This window comes from Oncorhynchus tshawytscha, linkage group LG10 (assembly GCF_018296145.1).
Source record: "Oncorhynchus tshawytscha isolate Ot180627B linkage group LG10, Otsh_v2.0, whole genome shotgun sequence".
Lineage (NCBI taxonomy): Eukaryota > Metazoa > Chordata > Actinopteri > Salmoniformes > Salmonidae > Oncorhynchus > Oncorhynchus tshawytscha.
This window is the reverse complement of record NC_056438.1, coordinates 37,783,171-37,797,211: the sequence shown is the minus strand read 5'-3', so window position 1 is coordinate 37,797,211 and position 14,041 is coordinate 37,783,171. Positions and strand designations below refer to the sequence as shown.

Sequence of the window (14,041 nt, the reverse complement as noted above, 5' to 3'; positions counted from 1 at the left end):
GGATGAGTAAAATAACATAAAAAAAGCCAAATCTGGTATCAGGAGTTTTGTAGCACGTCAGTACCATATAGTTGGCACAGTCATAGAAATGTATCAAACCAACATCAGCACCCCTTCTAGAAACAGTTGTAAAGGGAAGGTTAGCACCCCAACATGAGAACTGTATCATACTCCATTTGGGCTATCATTAGATCATCACATGCTCTAGTATATACTATAAGGTATGGGCGGCAAGTAACTTAGCGGTTAAGAGCATTGGGCCAGTAACAAAAAGGTCACTGGTTCGAATCCCCGAGCTGACGACGTGGGGGAAAAAACGGCCGATGTGCCCCTGAGCAAGGCACTTAACCCTAATTGCTACTGTAAGTCACTTTGGATAAGAGCGTCTGCTAAATGACTAAAATGTACATGTCATCAAAGGTGACTTTATAGGCCCTACCATCACATGCTTTACTGCTACGACATGCTAGGATATGGAGCTGGGGGCCTTGGTATCTGTCAGAATGTAAATGGTGGACAGCGCAGACTCGCAGAAACAGACAGAAACTAGGGTAACCCCCATTGGTTCCAGCTCAACATAAATAGCAGGCCAATTTGTAATATGTTTCAGGGTATTTTACAAAGCAGCTAGCATGCTAATGGATCATTTCAGGTAACAACACTGGTAACAAATGACCCTCGAAGTCTGACAGAGACATTGTCATGGTGCATAAGAGCAAAGATTGAGTTTGGTCTTTGCTCTTTTGCACCATGAAAATGCCAACCTTACAGTTCAAGGGTCATTTGCAGGGTCAGTTGTTACCGTGATTTGAAAACCAGCATTGTTATTGGAAATTAGCTGTTAGCGTGCTAGCTGCTTTGTAATTCACCATGAGATGTAGTCCAAATCGGCCTTTGCTGCCATTTATGTTGTTGAGCTGTAACCCTTGTAACCCTAGTTCGAGCTGAAGCCATAGTTCATGTTTGTTTTTCTGACTCTGTGCAAAAATACAATCAAAATCACTAAAATCTGGGATTATAATTTCATTTGTAACTTTTCTTCAACAATGTGCGACTAGTAATGCATTGCTCAGTTTACTTAAAGTAGCAATCAACAGTTGAAACAATAACAGTGTTTTCCCCGCTCCTGTTTCGGTAAAAAGCTGAGGGATGGAGCTTGAGAAATGTAACCACTCAAATTCATAGACAGAGCTATGGATGCAAGGACTGACCATCCATATAAAATGTATAGTTTTAATCATGTTTTGAGGCTATAGTGTTTGTTAACTAAATAAATGTAAACAAACAGTAAAACAAGCTAAAACAATGTTCTGATGGGGTACGACAGTTAAACTAAGCTCATGAGCTTAGAGAATCAATGTGTACATATCATACATTTTTAAGTCCAAAAATGGGCTGATTACCCCTTTAAACTTCAGTCAAATAATCCCCACCTTATAACACACATTGCTGAAGAATATACACAAATTGCTGTAGTTACAGGAAATGAGCCATTAACATTCTAGCTGCTCTGTAAATTAGTTTGGTTCAGAGCCTAGAGGGTTGAATACATCAGTGAAGGTAAAGGTGAGTTTTTCTTTGATGTGTAACAAAATGAATAATGTTTGAGTAGAGAGAGTTGGGGAAGGGGATGAGCAGTAGAGCAAACTTATCTGTTTGTTTTTGTCGCATAAAAACATAGGGAAGTAAGTAGGGCTGTTGTGGTGACCGTATTACCGCCACACCGGTATGAAGGCAGTCAATGAAGGCAGTCAAATTCCACGGTAATTAGGCTTCTTCAAGCTCTGATGATGCTGATGGTCATTAGTAACCTACAAAACTTGAACCTGCCTGGTAGTCATCAATGCAAATGTAATCAAAAATCTAATCAAACAGTTCACGAGAGCCCGTGTTGCGCAACATTTCTACTGGCGTTGAAATTGCGGGAGAAAACGAGGATCCCATCAGCTTTCTATTGGCTAGGCCTACTATATTTATTTCTCAACTTTCCTAATATTAAACAAATTGCTTATCTTTACAACAGGAGTATAGCCTACCTGACTAGCATGAAAATGAACCACGCGGAAAAGCATCCTCCATTCGCTATTTAAGTGCAGAGATGACATGTATTTTTCCCCTGGCCCTGTTTCGATACAGGTGCATGATAATGGTCCATTCTAAATCAAAACAAATTTCACACATTTATTATTTAGTATATGTAAAGACAAGATAAATAAAGAATAGTCTGATGGGTGACAATATTAGCTTATCACTTGTGAATGATATAATATCACTTGTGAATGATGCCCAGCATAAGAAACAATGCCTTTTTTTTCTCAACTTTTTCGAATCATAGCACACCTCATGTAGCCTAGCCCATAGGCCTAAATGTTTTAATAAAGTGGCCAAATAACTTCTTAAAATTAAGCACATTCATCCACTTTGCAAGGGGTATAGAGCCTAACTGGCAGTGTGTGAGTTTCAAGTTCACCATAAAAATGCACCTTCATAATAAAAGCATGTGTGATGCCGGTGGTAAGCTAATATTGTCACCCATGAGACTATTCTTTATTTATCTTGTCTTTACATATACTAAATAATAAAGGATTGCATTTGCGGTCACTTTTGATAATGGTGTTTTCTGCTAATGGAACATTTGCGTTTATAGCATTTTACCATGTGTGCATTGCTGCGCGTATAATGTGTAGAAATAAACTATTAGGTTATCAACATTTTAAGCTAAAACGTTCTGATCTGTTGTGTCAGCCACATTGCATTTGATGCTAGTGGTTGTATTAATTTGGGATCTATCGCATTCCACAACTGTCCCAGACTATGTTTGGAATAGGTATTTCTCGCACAGAATAGGTCGACTTTTGTACTATGGGGGATAGTAGATTGACATAGGCTAGTGGTTTCGTGGTTCGTTAGGTCTACTCGTCTTGTTGGTTGACGATGTGGAATGTGGAACGTTCTTCCAGTATCTTCAATATGCACCTCAGAATTGGATAAGCATGCGCGCAAATTGCATCCCCGATGTGTCTTCACTTGTAGCCTGTGAGAAAGACCCGATCACATGATGGAGAGCCATGTGAGTGCGAAATGCTTCGGATTGCGGAGCACACTCAGGGAGAAGGGCACAAAGCAGCACTCCGGGCCTCAAAAGGCCTGGATTTTTTTAGGGTGCATTACGGCCATAAAGGGGATGCCGCCGTGAAATTTGAGGCATTATTAAGTGCTTGTCAAATTGTGAATGAGAGACTATTGGAGTGTGTACAGCTTATGCAAAAAAATAAGTAGGGCTGATGTATTTCAAGTGACTTTTTTCAAATCATTAGAGTCTCATCATGCAGCCTTACAATGTATTACAAATCAAAGCATATAGCCCAATGTTTGTAGAACAACTAAAGTTGCATGAATAACTCTATATTAAGCATATAGGAGGACCTATATCTTTGTTAACCGCTCAACACATAATAGCAGCACGTGCACACTCCCTCAAATTGTGGAGAACATATTTATATTTTATTCAGCTTTGTTCAATTGTATTTTTCATACTATAAAATAATGCCACGGAATTATAAGCAAATCTTGTCTGCTAAATGAACTAGTGTAGCCCACAGCCATATGGCATAGCCACATCAGGACCTAACATCAGGACAACTCAGAGTATGCTATTTTAGTATGCTATCTAACTTGTGGGATACAGTCAATTTTGGCATGACACTGGTATTGGCATGCACCACTGACCCTGCACTGTACATAGTCAGCATACACACTGAAGGTACTCTCTGGTGATACCACCTGCGGGTGCATAAGGACAGTGACAAAGGGACTATATCTGTGGGTCAACTTTCAACAGGGTCAGTGTTGGACAGCTAGAATTGGGGGGTGTCAGATGGAGGCTTGTCAGATTAAATAACAATGGCAAAATTTAAGTTTAAAGTGTTGGCGGAGGCCACATGTCTTGTGAAAGCAGCTGTCCTGGACACCGGCAGTGTGAAATTACTTACAGTCACCATCAAGATCTGGTTGCGCCCCAGAACAGGCAGATTCTCTTTTGACAGGTCGTCATTGTAAATAAGAATTTGTTCTTAATGCACTTAAGTGTATAAATAAAAGGTGATTTTTAAAAATAAATCATCCTTGCCACTTAACACTGCTTTGAGGCTCCCGCCTTAATTTAAAAGTGGGTGGTCTTGAACCAGATAGGGCCATAAACATAGCAAAGAGGCAATAGTGGTGTAAAGCATCAAATGCAGATAACTTAAAGGGAAACTTTAATTAGACACATTTTATAAACTGTAAGTCACATGAATAAATGTGTTATGATCTGTATCAGAAAGTATTCACACCCCTTGACTTTTTGCACATTTTGTTGTGTTACAGTCTGAATTTCAAATTGATTAAATTGTGATTTTGTTGTGTGACTTGCCTACACACAATGCCCAATGATGTCAAAGTGGAATTATGTTTTTTGAAATGTTTACAAATGTATTAAAAAAGAAAATCTGAAATGTCTTCATTCAATAAGTATTAAAGTATGTATTAAATTATGTGGACACCTGCTCATCTCATTCCAAAATCATGGGCATTAATATGGAGTTGGTTTCCTCTTTGCTGCTTTAACAAACTCTACTATTCTGGGAAGGCTTTCCACTAGATGTTGGAACATTGCTGCGAGGACATGCTTCCGTTCAGCCGCAAGAGCATTAGTATGGTCAGGCACTGATGTTGGGCGATTAGGCCTGGCTCGCAGTAGGTGTTCCAATTCATTCCAAAGGTGTTCGCTGGGGTTGTCCGGAGAAATGATGATAGCTCCGACAGATAAAACCGTTTAAATTATGTCTGTATGTAAAGCAGAACTCTCAGGGCAGCCATTCTCCCAAACTCTCTGTGGACAACAGAAAAGTTGGGTCAACTTTGACGTCATCGCCCCCACCCTTTTTTCAATAATGTACTGTGTAACATGTAATATTACTGTCATCTGATGAAGATTTTCAAAAGGTTAGTGAATTATTTATTTTTTAATCCTACTTTTAAATTTTATATTTTCTGGGACAAAATGGCTGCCGCTTGTCTTTTGTTTCGGTGGTGGTCTAATATGAATGTGTGCTATGTTTTCGCCGTAAAACATTTTAGAAATCTGACTTGCTGGGTAGATGAACAAGGTGTTTATCTTTCATTTGAGCTATTGGACTTGTTAATGTGTGGAGGTTAAATATTTCTAAGAATATTTTTTTTGCATTTTGCGTTATGGTAATGAGCTTGAGCCGTAGTCACAATCCCGGATCCGGGATGGTAAGCATCAAGGGGTGTAAAGTTTCTGAAAACAACTTACTTCCCCATCTTCACATTTCCTCTCCCAGAGTTTGAACTTCTTCATGAATCAACACACTTTGTCAAACATTTTTAGGATGTGTGTGTCTACCTTGCAGAGTTCGCTTAACACATCAGCAAGATTGGCAAGGCAGGATCTCCAGTCTATGTCCTCAAACACAGACACAAGGGGGTGTGACTGCTCAGACAGAAAATCACTTAGTTCGGCACGCAGCTCAAAAAGCCGCTAGCATTTCCCTCTGGATAGCCAATGGACATCGGTGTGAAGCCGTAGCTGCTTGTGCTCAGTCCCGCTGTCATCACAGAGCCTTTCAAACAATCGGTGATTCAGAAGCCTGGACTTGATAAAGTGAATCACTTTCACTTTGTCCTTCAAAACATCATGTAACTCAGGACTCATTCTCTTGCTAGCCAATGCCTCTCTTTGAATGATAGAGTGGGATTTACCTTCTTTACGTGGGCATTTCATAATTTCACTCTCTCAGGCATTGATACAGCATGATCCGTGCACACAGGAAAACAGGATTTCCAATCCAGATAGTGCTCTGAGAAAAAGCTGTCAATAACGTGAAACACATCCTCACCTGTAGTTCTCCCCATTAGCTTCTTGCAGAACAGAATGTGCTCATTCATTTCCGAAATGTCTTTGTATTGCACAAACGCAATCAACTGGGCTTCCCCACTGACATCAGTCGATTCGTCAAACTGCAGAGAAAATGGGCCGGAATTATTATAGTTTTTTCACCAATTGATAAATAATATCAACGCCCATTGTCATCGTCCCTACAGCACACAGTGTTATATGACAATGGTACAGACTTCAGTTCATCAGCATCATAGTTTCTGTGAGGATAACCGCAGCAGGCACTCTAGTGCATGGAGCAAAGGATCACGTGCACTTGGCATGAGCAGAGGATCAAACATTGAGCCAACGGGCGGGCGATCATCCAGAGGCCAGATAGACAGAGCATTGCTAACACCCCAAAAGTAAAGTAAAAAACTAGGCCTATAAAATAACTAGAGATTTCACACCAGTGACCTCAGTAAATGTTTTTCCTGCCTATTCAAATTTAATTAAATTGAATATATTTTTTGTAGGGTAATATTTTTCCTTCACATTTTTGAAAATCTTCCCACATACCAACTGGGGACTGCCCACGTACCCCTAGGGGTACCGTACCCCCGGTTGGGAAACACTGGTCTAGAATGTGATTGTATCCTGTAGCGTTAAGATTTCCCTTCACTGGAACTAAGGGGCCTAACCCGAACCATGAAAAACAGTCCCAGACCAATATTCCTCCACCAAACTTTACAGTTGGCACTATGCATTGGGGCAGGCAGTGTTCTCCAGGCATCCGCCAAACCAAGATTTGTCTGTCAGAATGCCAGATGGTGTCAATTAGATGGCGCCAACTGAGATCTCGCTTCGAGTCCTTAGGAAATGATGTATTTAGTTGTTTTTATGTATTATCTCTTACATTGTTAGCCCAGAAAATCTTAAGTGTTATTACATACAGCCGGGAAGAACTATTGGATAGAAGAGTGACGTCAACTTACATTACGACCAGGAATACGACTTTCCCGAAACGGATCCTTTGTTCAGACAACCACCCAGGATATTGGATCTAACCCCAGAGGCCAACCCAAAACAACGTCGCCGCAGAAGGGGTAGATGGAGTGGCCTCCTGGTCAGACTTCGGAGGCGTGCACACCACTCCCCACTTCTAAGTATATTACTCGCTAATGTCCAGTCTCTAGACAACAAGATGGACGAAATTAGGGCAAGGGTAGCCTTCCAGAGAGACAGAGATTGTAATTCTGTTTCACGGAAACATGGCTCTCTCGGGATATGTTGTCAGAGTCGGTACAGCCACAGGGTTTCTTCATGCGTCGCACCGACAGAAATAAACGTCCCTCTGGGAAGACGAAGGGCGAGGGTGTATGCTTCATCATGGTGTAATCATAACAACATACAGGAACTCAAGTCTTTTATTCACCTGACCTAGAATTCCTTACAATGAAATGCACATTATCTCCCAAGAGAATTCTCTTCGATCATCATCACAGTCGAGTATATCCCCCCAAGCAGATACCACGACGGCCCTCTATGTAAACTGGAAACCATATATCCTGAGGCTGCATTTATTGTAGCTGGGGATTTTAACAAGGCTCATTTGAGAACAAGGCTACCTAAATTCTTTCAGCACATTGACTGTAGCATGAGCGCAGGAAATCCACTGCTACTCTAACTTCTGCAATGCATAAAAGGCCCTCCCCCACTCTCCCTTCAGCAAATCCGATTACGACTCCATTTTGCTCCTACGGTCCTACAGGCAGAAGCTCAAACAGGATGTACCCGTGACTAGAACCATTCAACACTGGTCTGACCAATCGGAATCCACACTTCAAGATTGTTTTGATCATGCCGACTGGTAAATGTTCCGGGAAGCCTCAGAGAATAACATTGAATTATACGCTGACTAGATGAGTGAGTTTAAAAGGAAGTGGATTGGAGAAGTTGTACCCACTGTGACCATTAAAACCTACCCTGATCAGAAACCATGGATAGATGGCGGTATTAACGGTAAACTGAAAACGAAGCACCGCATTCAACCATGGAAAGATGACTTGGAATATAAACCCTCCCAAGTCAATCAAATGTTGGTATAGGGACAAAGTGGAGTCGCAATTCAATGGCTCAGACACGAGACGTATGTGGCAGGGTCTACAGGCAATTACGGACTACAAAAGAAAAAACAGCCACGTCACGGACACCGACGTCTTGCTTCCAGACAAACTAAAACACATTCTTTGCCCACTTTGAGGATAATACATGGCCACCGACGCAGCCTGCTACCAAGGACTGCCGGCCCACCCCTCCTTCTCCGTGGCCGACGTGAGTAAGACATTTAAATGTGTTAACCCTTGCAAGGCTGCTGGCCCAGACGGCATCCCTAGCCACGTCCTCAGAGCATGCGCAGACCAGCTGGCTGGACATATTCAATTGCTCCCTATCCCAGTCTGCTGTCCCCACATGCTTCAAGATGGCCACCATTGTTCCTGTACCGAAAAAGGCAAAGATAACTGAACAAAATGAAGATCACCCAATAGCACTCACTTCTGTCATCATGAAGTGCTTTGAGAGACTAGTCAAGGATCATATCACCTCCACCTTACCTAGACCCACTTCAGTTTGCATACCGCCCCAACAGGTCCACAGACGATGCAATCGCCACCACACTGCACAATCTCATCTGGACAAGAGGATATACCTATGTAAGAATGCTGTTCATTGACTACAGTTCAGCATTTAACACCATAGTAACCTCCAAACTCATCATTAAGCTTGAGGCCCTGGGTCCCAACCCCGCCCTGTGCAATTGGGTCCTGGACTTTCTGACGGGCTGCCCCCAGGTGGTGAAGGTAGGAAACAATTTCCCCTTTGCTGATCCTCAACACTGGGGCCCCACAAGGGTGCGTGCTCAGCCCCCTCCTGTACTCCCTGTTCACCCCTGACGGCGCGGCCATGCACGCCTCCAACTCAATCATCAAGTTTGCAGACGACACAACAGTAGTGGGCTTGATTACCAACAACGACGAGACAGGGAGGAGGTGAGGGCACTCAGAGTAGGGTGTCAGGAAAACAACCTCGCACTCAACATCAACAAAGGAGATGATCGTGGACTTCAGAAAACAGCAGAGGGAGCACCCCCCAATCCACATCACGGGACAGTAGTGGAGAAGGTGGAAAGTTAAGTTCCTCGGCGTACACATCACGGACAAACTGAAATGGTTCACCCACACAGGAGGTTAAATAAATTTGGCTTGTCACCTAAAACCCTCAAACTTTTACAGATGCACAATTGAGATCATCCTGTCTGGCTGTATCACCGCCTGGTACGGCAACTGCACCACCCTCAACCGCAAGGCTCTCCAGGGGGTGGTGCGGTCTGCACAACGCATCACCGGGGGCAAACTACCTGCCCTCCAGGACATATTACTGCACTGTCGGAACTAGAAGCTGAAGAATTTCGCTACACTTGCATTAACATCTGCTAACCATGTGTATGTAACCATGTGACCAATAAAATTAGATTTGATTGCTGTAGTGTGATTCATCTCTCCAGAGAATGCGTTTCCAATGCTCCAGAGTCCAATGGGGGCGAGCTCTACACCACTACAGCAAATGCTTGGCATTGCACCTGGTGATCTTAGGCTTTTGTGCGGCTACTTCACCATGGAAACCCATTTCATGAAGCTCCCGACGAACAGTTCTTGTGCTGACGTTGCTTCCAGAGGCAGTTTGGAACTCGGTAGTGAGTGTTGCAACTGAGGACAGAATTTTTATGCGTTGCGTGCTTTAGCACTCGGCAGTCCCGTTCTGTGAACTTGTGTGGCCTATCACTTCCCGGCTGAGCCGTTGTTGCTCCTAGACAATTCCACTTCAGAAAAACAGCACTTACAGTTGAACGGAGCAGCTCTAGCAGGGCAGAAAGTTTTACGAACTTACTTGCTGGAAAGGTGGCATCCTATGATGGTGCCATGTCGAAAGTCAATGAGCTCTTCAGTAAAGCCAGTGTTTGTGTGTGAAGATTACATGGCTGTGTGCTCGATTTTATACACCTGTCTGCAACAGGTGTGGCTAAAATAGCCAAATCCTCTAATTTGAAGGCGTCCACATACTTTTGTATATCGGTATATCTCTAGCTGTAATAATAAACTGAGGATGGATCAACTACATTGTAGTTACGCCAGAATAACCTAATTGACAGAGTGAAACGAAGCTTGTACAGAATAAAAATATTCCAAAACATGCATCCTGTTTGCAACAAAGTAATACTGCAAAAAATGTGTCAAAGCAATACACTTTTTGTCCTGCATAGTGTGTCATGTTTGCAGCAAATACAATAACTGAGTACCACTACATATTTTCATGCATAGTGGTGGCTGCATTATGTTATGGGCATGCTGATAATCGTTCAGGACTGGGGAGTTTTAAAGGATAAAAAAAAGAAACGGAGCTAAGCACAGGCAAAATCCTAGAGGGAAACAAGGACAATAACCCAAAGCACAGGGCCAAATCTACCCCTGGAGTTGCTTACCAAGAAGACAATGAATGTTCCTGAGTGGCCGAATAACAGTTTTGACTTAAATCTACAGTGCATTCGGAAAGTATTCAGACCCCCTTGACTTTTTATTTTGTAACTAATGCGGTATTCTAAAATTGATTAAATTGTTATTTTTTTCTCATCAATACCCAATCACAACCAAGCAAAAAACAGGTTTAGAAATTTTTGCAAATCTAATTAAGATTTTTTTTTAATGAAATATTACATTTATATACATTTTCAGATCAATTACTCAGTACTTTGTTGAAGCACCTTTAGCAGCGATTACAGCCTCAAATCTTCTTGGGTATGACGCTTCCCCAGATCTGTGACTCGACACAATCCTGTCTCTGAGCACTACCGACAATTCCTTCAATCTCATGGCTTGGTTTTTGCTCGGACATGCACTGTCAACTGTGGGACCTTATATAGACAGGTGTGTGCCTTTCCAAATCATGTCCAATCAATTGAATTTACCACAGGTGGACTCCAATCAAGTTGTAGAAACATCTCAAGGATGATCAATGGTAACAGGATGCACCTGAGCTCAATTTCAAGTCTCATAGCAAAAGGACTGAATACTTATTGAAATAACGTATTTCTGTTTATTTTTTTTTGCAAAAAATATCAAAAAATGTGTTTTCGCCTTGTCATTACGGAGTATTGTGTGAAGATTGATTAGGCATAAAATGTATTTAATACATTTTACAATGAGGCTGTAACTCCACACTGTAAATCAAATGTGGAAAAAGGGAAGGGTCGGAATTCTTCCAGAATGCACTGTACTTGAAAATCTATGGCAAGACCTGGAAATGGTTGTCTAGCAATTATCAACAGCTTGTAGAATTTTGAAAAGAATCATGAGCAAATGTTGCACAATCCAGTTGTGGAAAGCTCTTAGTGACATACCCAGAAAAATTCACAGCTGTAATCGCTGCCAAAGGTGGTTGATTCAATTATGTATTGACTCAGGGGGTTGGATACTTATGTAATGAAGATAATTTGGTGTATGTGGACACCCCTTCAAATTAGTGGATTCAGCTATTTCAGCCACACCCATTGCTGACAGGTGTATAACATTTATCACACACAGTCACGCAATCTCCATAGACAAACATTGGCAGTAGAATGGCCTAACTGAAGAGCTCAGTAACTTTCAATGTGGCACCGTCATAGGATGCCACCTTTGCAACAAGTCAGATCTTTACATTTCTGCCCTGCTAGAGCTGCCCCGGTCAACTGTAAGTGCTGCTATTGTGAAGTGGAAACGTCTAGGAGGAACAACGGCTCAGCTGTAAAGTGGTAGGCCAAATAAGCGCACAGAACGGGACCGCCGAGTGCTGAAGCGTGTAATGCGTAAAAATATTCTGTCCTCGGTTCCAACACTCACTACCGAGTTCCAAACTGCCTCTGGAAGCAACGTCAGCACAATAACTGTCCGATGGAACCTTCATGAAATGGGTTTCTATAGCTGAGCAGTCGCACACAAGCCTAAGATCCCCATGAACAATGCCAAGAATCAGCTAGAGTGGTGTAAAGCTCTCCACCATTGGACTCTGGAGCAGTGGAAACGCATTCTCCTGAGTGATAAATCACGCTTCACTATCTGGAGGTCCGAAGGAAGAATCTGGGTTTGGTGGATGCCAGGAGAACTACCTGCCCCAATGCATAGTGTCAACTGTAAAGTTTGGTGGAGGAGGAATAATGGTCTGGGGCTGTTTTCCATAGTTCGGGCTAGGCCCCTTAGTTCCAGTGAAGGGAAATCTTAACATTACAGCATACAACGCTCACCCAGAGGCGGCGCTCCTAGTAGGCGGGGACCTTGATGCAGGGAAACTTAAATTTGTTTTACCAAATTTCTATCGGCATGTTAAATGTGCAACCAGAGGAAAAAGAACTCTGGACCACCTATACTCCACACACAGAGACGCATACAAATCCCTCCCTCACCCTCCATTTGGCAAATCTGACCATAATTATATCCTCCTGATTCCTGCTTACAAGCAAAAATTAATGCAGGAAGCACCGGTGACTAGATCAATAAAAAAGTGGTCAGATGAAGCAGATGCTAAGCTACAGGACTGTTTTGCTAGCACAGACTGGAATATGTTCCGGGATTCCTCCGATGGCATTGAGGAGTAAACCACATTAGTCATTGGCTTCATCAATAAGCGCATTGATGATGTCGTCCCCACAGTGACTGTACGTACATACCCCAATCAGAAGCCATGGATTACAGGCAGCATCCGCACTGAGCTAAAGGCTAGAGAGGGACCCTAACCTGAAAGTTTATAAGAAATCCCGCTATGCCTTCCGACGAACCATCAAACAGGCAAAGCGTCAATACAGGACTAAGATCGAGTTGTACTACACTGGCTCTGACGCTCGTCGGATGTGGCAGGGCTTGCAAACCATTACAGACTACAAAGGGAAGCACAGCAGAGAGCTGCCCAGTGAAACGAGCCCACCAAATGAGCTAAACTACTTCTATGTATTCAAGGCAAGTAACACTTAAACATGCATGAGAGCTTCAGCTGTTCACACTCACGCTTTTCGTAGCCGATGTGAGTAAGACCTTTAAACAGGTTAACATTAACAAGGCCGCAGGGACAAACGGATTACCAGGATGTGCACTGCGAGTATGCGCTGATCAACTGGCAAGTGTCTTCACTGACTTTGTCAACCTCTTCTTGTCGGAGTCTGTAATACCAACATGTTTTAAGCAGACCACCATAGTCTCTGTGTCCAAGAACATTAAGGTAACCTGCCTAAATGACTACCGACCCGTAGCACTCACGTCTGTAGCCATAAAGTTCTTTGAAAGGCCCCAACAGATCCACAGATGATGTACTCCACACTGCCCTTTCCCACCTGGATAAAATAATGCTATTCATTGACTATGTGAGAATGCTGTTCATTGACTACAGCTCAGTGTTCAAAACCTTAGTGCCCTCAAAGCTCATCAATAAGCTAAGGACCCTGGGACTAAACACCTCCCTCTGCAACTGGATCCAGGACTTCCTGACGGGCCGTCCCCAGGTGGTAAGACTAGGAAACAAAGACATCCGCCACGCTGATCCTCAACACGGGGGCCCCTCAGGGGTGTGTGCTCAGTCCCATCCTGTACTCCCTGTTCACTCATGACTGCATGGCCAGGCACGACTCCAACACCATCATTAAGTTTGCAGACGACACAACAGTGGTAGGCCTGATCACCAACAACGATGAGACACCCTATAGGGAGGAGGTCAGAGACCTATCCATGTGGTACCAGGGCAACAACCTCTCCCTCAATGTGATCAAGACAAAGGAGATGATTGTGGACTACAGGACAAGGAGGACGCCCCCATTCTCATCGACGGGGCTGTAGTGGAGCAGGTTGAGAGCCAAACACACTCAAGAAGTCGTGAAGAGGGCACAACAAAGCCTATTCCCCCTCAGGAGACTGAAATTATTTGACATGGGTCCTCAGATCCTCAAAAAGTTGGACAGGTATGGTATGCCTGGTATGGCAACTTCTCAGCTTTCGACCGCAAGGCACTACAGAGGGTAGTGGGTAAGGCCGAATACATCACCGGGGCCAAGCTTCCTGCCATCCAGGACCTCTATACCAG

General features: G+C 43.1%; 1 protein-coding gene across 2 annotated transcripts in view; it reads right to left on the bottom strand.

The window, feature by feature from the left end:
* The window catches only part of retreg1 (reticulophagy regulator 1), a 70,194-nt gene that overhangs the window by 13,411 nt on the left and 42,742 nt on the right, over positions 1–14,041 (bottom strand). The gene's annotated exons all lie outside the window — the stretch shown is intronic.